General features: G+C 54.4%; 1 long non-coding RNA gene across 3 annotated transcripts; it reads left to right on the forward strand.

Moving 5' to 3' along the window:
• The first annotated feature begins 690 nt into the window (after nt 1-690).
• Nucleotides 691-12457, forward strand: LOC133098199 (uncharacterized). 3 transcript variants are annotated; one of them, XR_009702126.1, is made up of 3 exons: nt 691-739; nt 4190-4319; nt 9947-10644. It is a non-coding gene; the product is annotated as an uncharacterized LOC133098199 (long non-coding RNA). The 3 variants fall into 3 exon arrangements; XR_009702124.1 differs by lacking the exon at nt 691-739 and adding an exon at nt 11079-12457 and having other exon boundaries at nt 3943-4319; nt 9947-10355; XR_009702125.1 differs by lacking the exon at nt 691-739 and adding an exon at nt 11085-12457 and having other exon boundaries at nt 3943-4319; nt 9947-10355.
• The last annotated feature ends 2278 nt before the right edge of the window (nt 12458-14735 follow it).

Consider the following 14735-nt stretch of genomic DNA (forward strand, 5'->3'; position numbering starts at 1 on the left):
CTCTGCCTTTTTCTCTTTATCCTCTCAGCTGCTTCCTTTTGTTCCTGCATTTTGTTTTATGGACTTTGAATTTTTGCTTTAGTCTTTTGCAGACTTTGGTTAGTAGCTATTTCATTTCTAATTGTACTCGAAGTTATCTTACATTGAAAAAAGTCTTTCATTTGTAGCTGCCTGATCATTCAAGGAGAAACAGTGCATCCTGAATCCCTCTTATTTAAGAGGTCTCTCAGGTCCCTTTTGATCTACATTGATGTGACTTAAAGCTCTAGATTCAGATGGTCAGATTATTATTTTTCCATTCTATGATTTGTCATTTAAGAACAATTTTTGACATTTGTATTTAGGCTGGAAGTGATACTGACAATAAATCTGTAGACTTGCTGCTTTTTAACTGGTTTCAGTGCTAATGCCCAGACTTCTTAAGACACAGGGGTTATCATTCTTAGACTCCCAGCTGATGGGAGCATATCTTTCAGTAACAAGTGCTCAGTATTTCCCCCAAACCTCATAAACATGGCTCCCTCATCACTTAGCATGTCACAATCTAAACCAGCCTGGGTTTGTTCTGTTATAAGTAACTCACTTTCCTTCCTGGAGGCATATACAAGTTGTCATTATTTGTATAAATCACATTCTTTTCCAGAATGTCTCAGTAGAGGCCTCTATTTATTTCCCCCAGAATGCAGTGAACCTTTGCAATCTGCATATTCAGATCTTTTTGTTTGGTTTTAAGGCACAGGTGAGTTTTCCTCATTATATTCTAAGTTATCTCTGATTCTAGCCTTTTTTTCAAGAATCCCAGTTATGTGTTTGCTGTCTGCTAATCCTCATCACTTTCTCATGCTTTGTTTTCATCTCTTGATTTCTGCCACACTTTTTAGAAAATGTCTCAAGGTTGGCCTCTCCCCATCACTGATTGCATTTTCTGCATTACAATTTCCGCTTTTCACTGTCTCTAGTATGGACTTGAACCCTGCTACTATGTTTTTTCTTTCCTTGTGACCTTTCCTAACCCCATCTGTCTTAGTTTCCTAGGGCAGCTATATGAAATGACAACTGGGTGGCTTAACACAACATAAATGTGTTCTCTCACAGTTCTGGAGGCCAGAAGTCTGAAATCCAGGTGTTGGCAGGGTTGGTTCCTTCTGGAGGCTCTGAGGGTGAATCTGCTCCATGCCCCTCTCCTGGCTTATGGCATTTCTTGGCTTGTAGCTGTATCACTCCAATCTCTGCCGCTACCTTCACACGGCCTCCTCCTGTTTCTCTCCTGTCTGTGTTTCTCTTCTAACATGGACACTTATCATTGGATTTAGGGCCCACCCAGTTCATCCAGGATGATCTCATCTTGAGATTCTTAATTATATCTGCAAAGACCCTTTTCCCAAGTAAGGTTACATTCGCAATTACCAAGGGGTAGGACTTGGACATATCTTTTTGGAGACCACAATTCAAGGCACTACACAATCCACGTCCACGTCCCTTTTTTTATATCCTCATGCTGCCTTTTCCCATCTGTCGGGGCTGCCCTGTGCTTTCCTGCTCCTGTTTTGCAGAGCACGTCTTTCCGTGAAGGTTGCCACACCGTTTCCTGACGTCTTCTGGTTCCTTTAGGAAACTGCTGTCAACCGCCTGCTCTCAAGTGTTGCAGAATGCTGATTCCCTTTCCATGTTCAGGAGTGTTCTTTCACAGTCCTTTGTGGTTGATGCTTTTGCCTCTGTATTGTCCCTCAAACACAGAAACATTAACCCACACTCCACGATTATAAGTAGACAGGATGTGTAGATTGCCTCTGGTCCTGTCCTCTTATTACTTGTTTGGTGGCTCCATCCCATTCTCAGGGTTTGGTCTGGGCAACAGAATCAAGTGGGCTTTGCTCAATCCATGTCCCAGTTTCCAGCAGGTTCTGCCAACTGCAGCCCTGCTGAACGAAGGTGGCATCCGCTCTGGCCCAGCTAAATGGTTCTTGGATTTTCTGAACAGATGAAATAAGCAAAAGTCCCAGCATGCCCTGCTACTGGGGAGTTTCCTAGTGTTCTCCCCCCCCACACTCCCCCTACAATGATCATCTTTGCTTCCCAGAATCCCATGCACCATGAAAGCCCCCTGCTTGCCCACTTTCTCTGAATGACTAGGGGACATTACTCCAATAGCATCTGTGGGAGAGGGACAGTTATCCAGTTTTCAGACTGGCACAGATTCCGGGTCTCTGACTGGGGGCAAATGATGGAGGAGGTTCTGAGCCCCATCCTACCTTTTTTTTTTTTTTTTTTAGTTTTTACTTATTTATTTATTTATTATTTTTGGCTGTGTTGGGTCTTCGTTTCTGTGCGAGGGCTTTCTCTAGTTGAGGCAAGTGGGGGCCACTCTTCATCGCGGTGCGCGGGCCTCTCACTATCGCGGCCTCTCTTGTTGCGGAGCACAGGCTCCAGACGCGCAGGCTCAGTCGTTGTGGCTCACGGGCCCAGTTGCTCCGCGGCATGTGGGATCTTCCCAGACCAGGGCTCGAACCCGTGTCCCCCGCATTGGCAGGCAGACTCTCAGCCACTGAGCCACCAGGGAAGCCCCCCCTTCCTACCTTTTTCCCCGGTCTCTCTGAGCTTTCTCTCCAACACCGGCTCCCACCCCCACTATTATCAGCATGGGCTCCTCCCAGATTCTGGCATGGGGTTGGCAGCTGTTTCCCACAATGAGTAAGGTTTCATATTTCTCACTACCTTCATGGGTATTTAGTGGAAAACTAAGAATGGCTCTATCAGGGTTTCTAGTTACATGTCATCTTGTATAGAAGTCCACAGGTTTTTAGTGCTTTTTGTTTAAAGCTCAGACTCATTCATGCACATTTATTTATTCAAAAAAAGTAGTGTGTTCAGGCTTGGCTTCATAGTGGACGTTAGGATAAATCAGCTAATAATACAGGAGAGTTCTGCAAAGATGGAGGAATAGGGAAAAGGCCCAGGCCCCCGCCTCTTCCTCCCTCCGCTCTGCAAACCTGACTTCTCCAGAGATCTCTCCATCTTGAAGACCTTGTTCTTATGCTCCCAAATTAGCAGTCTGTGAAATCAGACATATTTATTGAGAACTTTCTTTTGCTCCAGGCAAAAGTAAGGGGAAAGGAAGTAGTCTAGGGGAGAGGAAGATAAAATCATTAGGATTCCTGCCCTCATGGTGCACAGTTTCCACTTCCCTGCTGTAGAGCATGGTGCCTGTTTGTCATCATGGTTTGTGATGATTATCTGAATAATCACCTCACTAGACTCCTGTCAGACTGGCAGCCCCATGAGTGCAGGAACAGTGTCTGTATCCTTGTTTGTTAGCACAGCTGGGACTGGGTAGGGCCGCCTGAAGGACAGGCCATCTGAGCTGGGCTCTGAAGGGTGGATAGGAGTTCTGTGTAGATAAGGAGGGTGGGAGCAAGAGAGAGGGGTGAAGTCTCTCTCTCTCTGGGGTCTCCTCAGCCCAAACTTGACCCTCCTTCTTGGCCTAGTTCTCACTGTGGTTTCTGCTGCGACATGGAGAAAGTTCCTCTCTGGATCTCTTTAGAGGCTGAACAGCCCCATGTCTGGGCCGTGCTCAGAGAAGGATGAGGTCTGCAGGAATTGATGGCCAGGTTGTCTAGGCCTAAGAGCTCAGCTGGGGAGAATGGGCAGAGGTCCATGTTTGCCTCCTCTGGGCTCCCTTTCTTTATCTTTTCAAAGCAGATATAAGTGGTGCCCGTCCCACCGTGGCAGCCGCGGGTTGTCATTACTTTCCAACAGGCACGTTCATGGCTGGGTCTCCTGGATGGGACCCAAAAGCCATTTGCCCGGGAGGCAAAATTTGAGTCAGGCCCAGCTGGGTCTTCCCATCCTTTATTTGCCCAATCCTATTAATAATTAACGGTACAGTAATGAGAATTGCTTTTAATAGAATCTGCTGCCATCACGGCATTCTGTTCCCCGCCAAGGGTTTCCCCCAAAAGGATTCACGGTCACATGGCTGTGCCTCCTGCCACCTCACTGGAAGGTTCCCTGCCGTTGTCCTTCCCTCCTCTCTTCTGGGCCTGAGCCCCCTCCCTCCTGACCTGGAAGCCCCTCTTTCTCCTCTACCATTTCCTGTTCCCTCTCTGAAGCACCGCCCACCAGCCCCTCCAGGTTCCCGCTGTGGAGTGAGGCCGCCCCATCCACCCAGCCAAGCCTCGTCTGTCACCAGGGCAAACTGGTCCCACTGGGCAGGGACACGGACGTCCGGAAGCAGCTGTGTGCCCAGCCTGGGGCGCGCGTGAGACCCACACTGTGCATACAGAGGCTGACACTGGACCAAAAACTCACTTCCAGCAAAGGTCAGTAGGATGGGTGTGGAGGAAAGGAAACCTGGCCAGGACGGATTAAGTCCTGGCTTGGCCACTGTTTATGGGACCGTGGCGAGTGTTGTCACCCCTGCCTCCAGCCTCAGTTTATTCACCTGCAGAATGGGGATGAAGATGGTCCCTACCCCACCAGAATGTTCTGGGGAGAAGGGGAATGAAGCAGATTTCAGGGGAGCTCCTTAATACTCACTCCCGGAAAATACCCATGGAGTGCCCAGGGTTTAGCTATCGTGATGCTATTCTCTGTGGCCTTATTTATGATATCACAACTTGGAAACCACCTCCGTGTTCAATAATAGGGGATTGGCGCAAATAAGTGTGAGCGTATCCACACTGTGGGCACTCAGCTGCTGTTGGAAAGGGGGCTTTGGGCCTGCTTCTGTGCCTGAGAATCTCCTGGGACTCCTGGGGAAATGCAGGTTCTGGGGCCCGGGGCTGAGATCCTGCACTTCTTTTTTGTTTGTTTGTTTGCCCTGCAGCACAGCTTGCAGGATCTCAGTTACCTGACCAGGGATTGGACCTGGGCAGGGAAAGCCTGGAATCCTAACCACGAGGCCACCAAGGAACTACCCCCACCCCTGCCCCCAAGATCCTGCACTTCTAACAGCTGCTGCTTGGGGAGCACTCTCTGGGTACCAGCGGGTAGAGGCCTTGGGTGGCGGAGAAGTTTGAGTTCTGCTGGTGAAAGGAAGAACCAGGTTGCAAACCAGAATGTTCTGTGATCCCCTTGCTGGGCTCAAAGCAGACTTCATGCTGCATACCCAGTACAAAGTCTGGAGGCTAGAGTCTCAAGCACTCAAAGTGCTATGGATGGGTGATGAATTAATAGATGATTTAAATTTTTCTCTTTGGTTTATCTTAATTTCAAAATTATCCACAGTTAACATGTATTACTTTCATAAATGGAGAAAAATGTTATTTTCTTTAAAAAAAGAACAAATGTTCTCTTCCTTTCCCTACAACACAGTCAGGGTAATATTCAGCGTGGAAAGATGGGAACTCTGCGGAGACGAGGATCAGTGTGGATTCCGGCCTCGCTCCAGAGCCTGTGTGCCGGGCTGTGGGCTGGCCTGAGCCAGCCACGAGGCCCTGGTGCTCAGCATGTCCCTATGCCAGGCTAAGCCCTCTGCACCCAGCGTCCCCGTCCCCCATACCCCCGGGAGGGGACCAGCACAAGGCACTGGTACTAGCTCCACTTCGCAGCTGAGGAAGCCAGCTGGGAAGTGAAGGACCCATCCAGGGTCCCCCAGCTCCCTGTGGGGGGGTGGGGAGGGGCCTGCCAGGAGGAAGCCCCTTCCTCCTTGAAGGTCTTCTTTTGGCCACTAGTCAGGGCAGCCTCCCTGGAAAAACAGGTGATGAAGAGCTTTGAAAATTAGCTGGAGTTTTTATGTCCTGGGGGAGGCAATGGGGAGCCATTGAGTGTTCTAAGTGAAGACGAAATGATTCAAGTTGTGAGCAGCTTGGAGCAGAGAGCTGTGGCGACAGGAGACCCAGACCCAGGCCAGGAGGTGATTACAACAGGCTGGGCTGGATAATACAGAACAAGGACGATATTAGTTAACATTTACTGAACTCCTATGATGTCCAAGGACATGATAAACACGCTTCACTTAATCTTTCCAACAGCCTTAGGACGGTGCTGTGGTTCTCCCCATTCTGCAGATGAAGAACTGAGGCTCAGCGCCTCGAGGAGGTGCAGGTGGGATGAGGACCCAGGTCGTGTGACTTCAAAGTGGGTACCCTTAGCACAATGCTACCCCACAGAGAGAACAGAGGGAAAGGAAGATGGGTCCCAGGGAAGGAGTTGGGTGTGAGGATGGAGCTGGAGTGGGATGGGGTGGGATGGAGCCATCCTTTGACCAGCACTACTGACCCCATCTCCCAGGCAGGCCTTGAGCCAAGCTAGAGGATTAGAGATAAAAAAGACGCAGCCCCTTCTGGACAGTCTAGTGGAGGTGAGAGACAAGTAGACAGACCATGGCACAGGAGGGTCAGGGGCACCTCCCCGGAGGAGAGAAAGCCCCGGCTGAGTCCTAAAGGATGAACAGCTGATCCGATGACACAGGAGAGCATTCCAGTCCCCCGAACAGCATGTGCAAGGGCACAGAGGCCGGAAAGTAGCTGGTCTGGCTGGAGCACAGGTGCGGCGGGGAGCGGGGAGGCTGCAGGGGTGGGCAGGAACCAGGTCCCCAGAGCCTTCAAAGCCAAGGGAAGGAGCCGATTTCGGGCTTTTGAGCTACTGGGTCATCGTGGGCTGGGGTGACACTTCACCAGAACTGCAGGGCCCTTTGTGGAGTGTGGGTCATTGGGGGCCGTCCTGGAGGGGGTCCTGGAAGAGGCTGGTGTGGCGTTCCAGGTGGGAGATGGAGGAGCAGTAGAGGGGGGCACGGTGGCTGGGAGGGGGGGGCAGACGTGCAATTCCCTAGGGAGGCAGAGTGGCTGCACACTGTGGGAGGCGTGAGGAGGAGAGGAAGCAGGATGGCTGGGTGCCACCCGTGGGCGGTGGTTCCCAGAGAGGGGGGGATGAAGTCTGGGGGACTCACTCGCTCTGTGGGCAGCAGAGAGGGGCAGGTGTAGGGGACTGCTCTCCAGGGTGCCCTGGATGTCCCACACCCTAGCTGTGGTCCTCCCATGGGGCTGCTGAGAAATTCTGGCCCCTGTTGCTGTGGCTGCAGGGCTCTGGCTGGAATCTCTGATGGGGTAGAAGGCGCCAGCCCAAATGATGCTGGAGCTGCCTTGAGCTGAGGTAGGGGCAGCATCTCATCAAATCCTCCCTCCAGCCTCTCTCAGCAGGAACATACTTGCGGTAATTTGCAGAGGGGGGAAACTGAGGGCTGGTGTCCTGTGCCCAAGGACACACATCTGGAGGGTGATGGGATCCATCGGAGAGGCTCCGAGACTGTCCCTGGGCACTTTGCTTGTCCAGGCCAGAGGAGGGGGGAGAGTGCATTGTGACCCCTGCTCTCTGGGAGCTAGCCCTCCCCTGCCAGCCTCTGCCCAGGGACATCAAGTGGTGGGGCATGGTGTCCTGGAGCCTTGGCGGGAGCTGGCCCCGGATCAGGAATGGGAGAGCGAGGGGGAAGCAGCCTGCAGAGGGGAGAGGGGAGACAACCCGAGCTGCAGCCTTCCTTAACAGCACGCCCCTGCTTCCTGGGAAGCAGCCAGCCCACTCTGCACAGTGTCACACGGGCACTGCACCCAGGAGATGCAGCCAGAAACTGGCACTGCCCACTGGCCCGGCTCAGCCAGCAGCCAGGACCACAGAGGTTGAGACCTTTGGGCTGGGAGCGCTTAGGTCTCCATCTCTTAATTCCATGGCTGTTACCCAGTTAATTCTCACTGAACCTTATGGGGTGGGTACTATTACCATCCCCATTTTACAGACGAGGACACTGAGGCCCAGAGAGAATGACATGAGCTGGAGCCTGAAACTTGCAAGGTGCAGGGCCTGCCTTCCCAGTAGACATCCAGTGAAGCCCAGCTCCTTGAGTGGTGTCCTCACACACAGCTGGTGAGGGGGCCTTCATCACCCCATGTGAGTAGCTGGAAACTGAGGCTCGGCCTGGGTGGAGACTGGGGCAAGGTCACACAGTCAGGCTGCAAGGCCCCTTCCCCTGCCCCATGCCACCCATCGGCCTCCCTGCTGACCCCCACAGAGGGGAGTGCCAGGAGGTCCACGGGAGGAAGCCCCTTTCTCAGGGCCAGAAGGGAAGAAGAAGAGACAGGGGCGGGTGATCCAAGGTTCTGGTCACCTGAGCTGGTGAGACCTGGCTCAGCTTGCCCAAGAAGGTGGCCCCGGCCAGCAGACCCGGGCAGCCCGCCGCACACCCAGATGCCCCAGGAGAGTAGGAGCAGTCAGAGACAGAGCCAGCTTCATCTCATCACATCCATGCAGGGTACTGTGGAAGCCAGACCTGGAGGTTCTAGAGCAATGTTCCGGGAGCTCAAAAGGAGCCTCAGTCCCCCAGCCTCCCAGGCCAGGTACCCCCGCACCAAGATGGGACCCCCTTGGCAGGCAAACCAAAATCATTTGGGAAATTCTACAAGCTCTGTCCTTGTGTTGGACACAAACCATCCACATCAGCACATGAAGGCACTGAGAAGTCCCGCAAGAAAGAACCCTACTCAATTTTGCTTAATCCAGCCTTGCCCACAATTTACTGAACCATGAACTCCACTTTTTCCATGAAATATGTATTAACATCTGTGGCAGATTAAACATGGCCACAGGTTCTTTGGCACTCCCGTCATCGAGACGTAGGGTCTATTCTCCCTTCCCTTCAATCTGGGTGGGCCACGTGACTGCTTTGACCAGTGAGGATGACAGAAGTGACACTGGAACAGTTCCAGAACTGGCCTGGCAGCTTCACCTCTTGCCTCTTGGAGCCTTGAGTTTTGACACAAGAAATCCAGTCTAGGTTGCTGGAAAGGGCATAGGATGCGGCAGCAAGATGAGGCCATCCTGGGCACCCAGCCCAGTGGAGCCTTGAGATGACCCCGGCCTCAGCTGCTATCTGCCTGCAACTGCATGAGAGACTCCAAGCAAGAACCTGCCCAGCTAAGCCCCATCAACCCCAGCATCACCGGGAAGACTAAAACTAATGCTTGAAGCCACTGCACTGGGGGTGGTTTATCACACAGCAGCAGATAACTGGAACAGCGTCCTACAGACCCCCTCAGGTGATGACAGGCCTCTACCCCATCCTCCTTGTGCACCACACCACGCCAGACCCCTCAGTCCTTGCACCATGCCTTTGTTCAGGGCACGCCCTTTGCCTCCTTTTCTATTCGGGAAGATCCTTCTAGACTGAGCTCTTAGGAAGCCTCCACTTTGAAGACTTTTCTAACAACCATCAAGGCAGCTGCAGCAACCCAAGGCTGGGATCTGCCTGGGCTCGCACTTGCCAGCTGTATGAACTGGGACAGGTTTGGGCCTCAGTTTCCTCAACTGTAAAATGGGGATAATAATGGTAATTACTGCATGAGGCTGTTGTGTAGATTTAACAAGGCAACAGGGGTAAAGCCTATGGTAGGCGCTGTATAAATGTGGCCATTACTAGCTGCTCAGTTCCTCCATTGGCATATGGCCTAACACTGGGAGAGGGGCATTTGCACTCTGGCTCCCCGGGACCAGGCATTCACTCTCCGCAGGCTGGGTCTCCTGTAGCTCACCCAAGCATGGCCTCGTGAAGTTGCTGGTGCTCAAGGGAGGTTTGGTGGAGGATGAAAGGCTCAGAGACTCCTCGACCTGTCCTCCTGGGAGGATCCTTGGAGATTAGGGAGCACAGCTCCCTTATTTTTACTGAGGTCCAGAGAGATAGCAGGCCTGACCCAAGGTCACAGAGCTGGTTCTGGAACTGGACCCCAGGCCTCAGCATCCCATCCCATGCCTTGTCTGACACGGGGGTCCCCAAGTCTCAGGGACCGGTCCCCTTTGACTCCCCTAGTCCCTCTCATGTCCTCCCTGCCCCTGGAGCCTCCTGAGGTGCAAGTTACCCCACAGCCTGATCGCTGGCTCCATGGTGAGACCCACTGGCTGCGGAGGGCACAGCCTGACCAACGGTCCTCCTTGCTCTCCCTTTTCTCTGTTCTCTCCATAGTTGCGATCAGCCAGGGAATGTGAACCGGGCACCCATAACGTGCCAGGCGGAGATGCAAGCTGTCCTGCCAACCACAGACGGCCGTGGCGAAACCCCAAACCTGCATTCGGGGAAAGATGTGGGGATGCTATCAACTACCCCGGCCTGCAAGTGCAGAAGTGTGTGAGAGCCTGACACGTGGCCCAAATCCCAGCCGCTCCTCTCACTAGCTGGGGGATCTTGGGTGTGTTACTGCTTCCAGCCTCACCTTCCCCATCTGTAAACTGGGGGAATAAGAACCCTTCCACCAGGGACGAGCTCCATTTTGGAGAGCCAGGGGCCATGTTGGGCATCTGGACCAACGCCCCTCCTTCAAGATCTGACAGCCCCTCCCACCGCCTCTCCGCCCTTTCTTCCTGTCAGTTCCTAGGTGGGTTCTGGTTCTAAACCCACTTGGGGTGTCCTGGGGCTCAAGGAGGATAGAGTCTAGAACCTTTGGGGAGGATCATAGGGTCCTAGAGAAATCCTTCCTGCAGAGGAAAGGTGGCTGGCATGGGCAGGGCAGGCCTCGGGCTAGGGGCCCACAGGCCTCAGACACCAATGCCAGTCCGTGTGGGAGCCATGGGATTCTCTCCCGCAGGGTTTGTGAGGATGAGTTTGTGTGTTTGTTTCATAGAGGGGTGTGTGTGTGTGTGTGTGTTTGTGTGGCGTTTGCTCGGTGGGGGGAGCTGGGGATGGGGAGGGGCTGGTCCTGCAGCTGCCTTCAGTCGCAGGAGAGCTCCACAAGCCAGGCCTGTCCCTGCCTCTGGGGCAACCCCAGGACCCTGATTTGGGAGCATTGCTACTGCCGATTGCTGCAGCCGGATTAGAGCTGAGAGCTTCAAACAGAGCCCGCCTGGCAACAGGCCTGGAGCCTGGGCTTAAAGGGGCCGCTGAAATTATAAATAGCCACCTTCCCAGTGACTCCCCAGTCCTTCCCGAGGTGGGGGGGGGGTGGGGAATGTTCCACCAGCCCCTTCACCATCTTCCAGCGCAGCCACCAGCCAGCTTCAGGGGGGAGGGGTGGGGCAAGGAGGAGCTGGCGCCTGTCAGAAGGGTTGTCCTCAAACAAACAAACAAGAGTTCGTATAGTAAATGACACACTGGTTTTAAGTTGCAGGGAGCAGGGAGTGTCTGCCAAGAGACCCAGCTGGTGACCCTGAGGATGCTGCCCGAGGATTCCTCCATTATTAACGAATATGCTCCCTCTCCCCAGCTCTTTTGCGCTTCTGTGTCAGGCTCAGAAATGGCTTAAGGGGAGGGGCTGGCATTCAACTCCGGGGTCTAGGCAACCATGCCAGCCATCTGGCCTCGCTGGAACTCAGTTTCCCCACTCCTGGAGGAGAGGAGACAGGCAGGGAGGAGAGACAGAGGGAGCAGGCAGTGCAAACCGAGGACCCGTTCTGGGTCAGGCACCGAGGCAAGTGCTGTGAAGGGTGGGATCACCTCTGAGCCTAGGTCGCAGCTCACAAAAACCGAGTCCGCGGGAGTCAATTTTGTTGAGCTTGTTAAATGGCTGGTAACCCCGCCCCCAGGTCCCTTCCATGCCCACCAGGCACTTCCCCTCTCAGGGCCTCCCTTTTCCATCTGTGAATTAAAGGATAGACAAGGGCAACGATGACCCGCATTGGAGCGTCTGCCCAGCTGGCAGGGGCTGCTGTGGCCCCGTTGCACAGGTGGGAGACCGAGGCCGGCCAGGTGTGCAGGGACTTATAGCTCTCGGGACCACACTGCCAGGACAAAGCCCAGGAGGGATTAGAACTCAGCTCCGTCTCATTCCACACCCGAGCTCTTAAACTCTCCCTTTGTGCGTGCCTGTAACTGATTGCCCCACCAGTTGATTAACTGATTGATTAACTGATTGACTGATTACCTGCCACGGCCCCTCCTCCCGACGGGCCTTCCAGGGAGCCCCCTCCGGCCCCCACTGCCCAGCTCACGTTCCTCCGACCACCCACCCCAGGTGCGCCCCCAACAAGCAGTGTGGAAGGGGGCGGGGCCGGGGCGGGACTCCCGCGGCTTCCCGCCCCGGCCCGCCAGCAGCCGGCTTCTTAGTCTGCAGCCCTTGTGGCTCTGCCTGTCGCCCGCCGGTTGTCGGGGAAACGACCTCTCCCCTCTGAACCTTCAAAGGGCTCCTCCCACTCCTGCGGGCGGGAGCTGGGGTCCTTGGATAAGAGACTGGGGAGACAGAGACGGGGGAGGGACACCCAGAGAGGGAGAGACAGCGCAGCGAGAGGGAGAGACAGGGAGACAGAGACAGAGACGCACCCTGCCAGGGAGAGACACAGGCCGCAGAGAGAATGGAGGTGGAGAAAAGAGACAGAGACAAGAAAACGCACCCCCGCCCCTACCACAGCAACAGAGGCAGAGCGATGGAGAGAGACAGTCACAGCCGTGTACAGAGACAGGGAGAGAGATCTTGGGAGACGCAGGGTCAGCATAGAGATGGGGGGTGGGGGGAGGTGGACGGGGCCCCCCAAAGAGAAAAGACTAGAGCCAGCCAGGGGGAGAGAGTCGGGAGGGGGCGAACTTGTGAAAATAAATATTTATAAAATGAGAGTTTCTAAATTCTCTTTGCATTTCCGTAGTAAATTATTCATCTGTGTATCTCCCTCTCTCCTAACTGCTTAGGGAGCTATCAAGAGGGGTGTGGCTTTCTGTGTCTCCCCCCCCCCACCCCCGTCTTCCTCCCCCACCCTCTTCCTCACCCCTCCCCCACCTCTCTCCGTCTATCCCCTTCCCCCCTCCCTAATCCTCTCCTTCCTGCCCCTTCCTTCCCTCCTCCTCCCTCTTCTCCCCACTCCGTTTCCTATCCCCTCTAACCCCTCTCCCGCCTCCCCCTCCTCCCCACTTCCCTCCTCCCGCTTCCCACCTCCCCCTCCCCTTCCTGCTCCGGTTGGAGCTGAGCACCGGAGGCTGGCGGGGAGGGGCCGCCGCCCGGAGGTGACCGGCTGCCACGCTCTCGCGTTTCCTCCCCGCCTTAAATAAGAATAATCGTCTAAGTCAGCGGGGCTGGGATTAAAAAAACGCTCGTCGCTGGCAGTCTGGCACCCCCAACCGGGACCACGGAAATCTTCCTCCAGAGGACTGGGGACGCTAGAGTTGGGGGGAAGGTGGGAGCTGGGCCAGGAGGGGGCTGCCGTCCCAGGAGGGCCCCGGCTGAAGCCAGAGGCCACACTGCTTCCAGGGGACCTTGCTGAGCCTCAGTTTTCTGCTCTGCGGGATGGGGCCAAAGACTAACTTCCTGTTCTCTAGGGCCAAACCAGCTCTCAAATCTGTTTGTGAGTCTAGAAGTTTTCAAGGCCCCTCTGATCAATCCCCACAGCTGATCGGCAAAAAGGAGGAACAGGGGAATGAGTCTTCAAGGTATGATGTGAGTTCCTAAAATCAGGCAAGGAGTGGGGAAAAGCACGCCCAGCCCCCAGTCACAGTGGGCCACACCACTCTCAGTCTGTGGCCTTGAGCACAGCCTCCGTTTCCTCACCTGCAAACTGAGCCAGTGACGCTTCCCTCCACTTGACCTAGGACAAGGGCCCTCCCCCTGCGAACTGCTACACGCTGCACACATGTCAGCGGCTAAGTGGCAGTTGTTCCCTGCTCCATGTCACCTGTGCCCAGCCATCCCCCTCCCCGCCAGCCTCCAGGTCACCTGCACTAAACAGCAACAGGAGAGAGGGCAGAAACCCCTTCTCTCCCAGCAAGGAGCAGTCAGCACCAGAGAAACCAAGGTAGGTGGCAGATCAGAGCCTTCCCTGCTACCGACACCAGCCTAGAAGTCAGGAGCGAACCTTTGGGGATTCTTCAGAGATCTACATCCTTTTTCTCCGTGTGATGCTGCAGGTGGAAGGTGGCCTTCCCTTTCTGGGCCAGGAGGCCCGGGGGTCAGGTCCTCAGTTTGATTCGTGACCCTGCTGTTTGACCTTAGCCTTTGACCTTTCCCTCTGGGGCAAAGAGTTCCAAGTTTCCTTCCAGCCCCTGCCTGTTTAGGATTCTTATTACCGCTGTTGACAGTGATGAGCGCTACTGGTCCATGACTCTCTAGGTGCCAGGAGCAGTGCTCGGAGCCTCACAGCTCCTTTCAGCCTCCCCCCACCCCTCTCATCTAGAGCCCAGTGACTACTGCCCCATTTTACAGATGAGGACGCTGAAGCTCAGAGTGGGGACTTGCCTCAGATCAAGAGGCTGGACAGCGGCTGACGGGTGTTCTCGCTTTGGCGACACAGAGGGGTGTCCTCACCCAGCTCCCTGTGCTGCCCACAGGGACATCTTAGGTCAGGTCAGTGCTGCCCGGAGGGAAGGTGGCCCTTGGGATCAGAATTGTCCAGCCTGCCCCAGCCTAGTGACCTCAGGCCCGACAGGACCCTCAGAAACACCGGTCTCTGATCTGAAGACTTCTCTTCGTCGTCTTTTCCATAAGCACAGTGAGAAATGCATTGGGAAAATGACCCCCCTCTGTATAATAATCCCACATCCTGTGACCGATGACACCTTTGCTGGCCTAAAACAGTGGCTTTCAAGCCTTTGATATACCCAAAGGGGCATTGGGAAAAGGGGGCAAAGAGGGCCAGGGTGGGCTCCTGCTTCGTTCAGTATGGATCACTTGGGCAAGATCTATCTTGAGAAGGAATAAGGCACAAGGTTGAGGTGGGAAGGTGCATGTGAAGAACCAGTTTGAAACCCACTGTTGTAAATAATTAGGAGCCGTTTGGGATGGAGAATTGTGGCTTCCTGAAGTCCCCACTTACGTAACTTGGCTCTCCCCCGGCTGCCA

This window comes from Eubalaena glacialis, chromosome 9, assembly GCF_028564815.1.
Source record: "Eubalaena glacialis isolate mEubGla1 chromosome 9, mEubGla1.1.hap2.+ XY, whole genome shotgun sequence".
In the NCBI taxonomy this organism is placed as follows: domain Eukaryota; kingdom Metazoa; phylum Chordata; class Mammalia; order Artiodactyla; family Balaenidae; genus Eubalaena; species Eubalaena glacialis.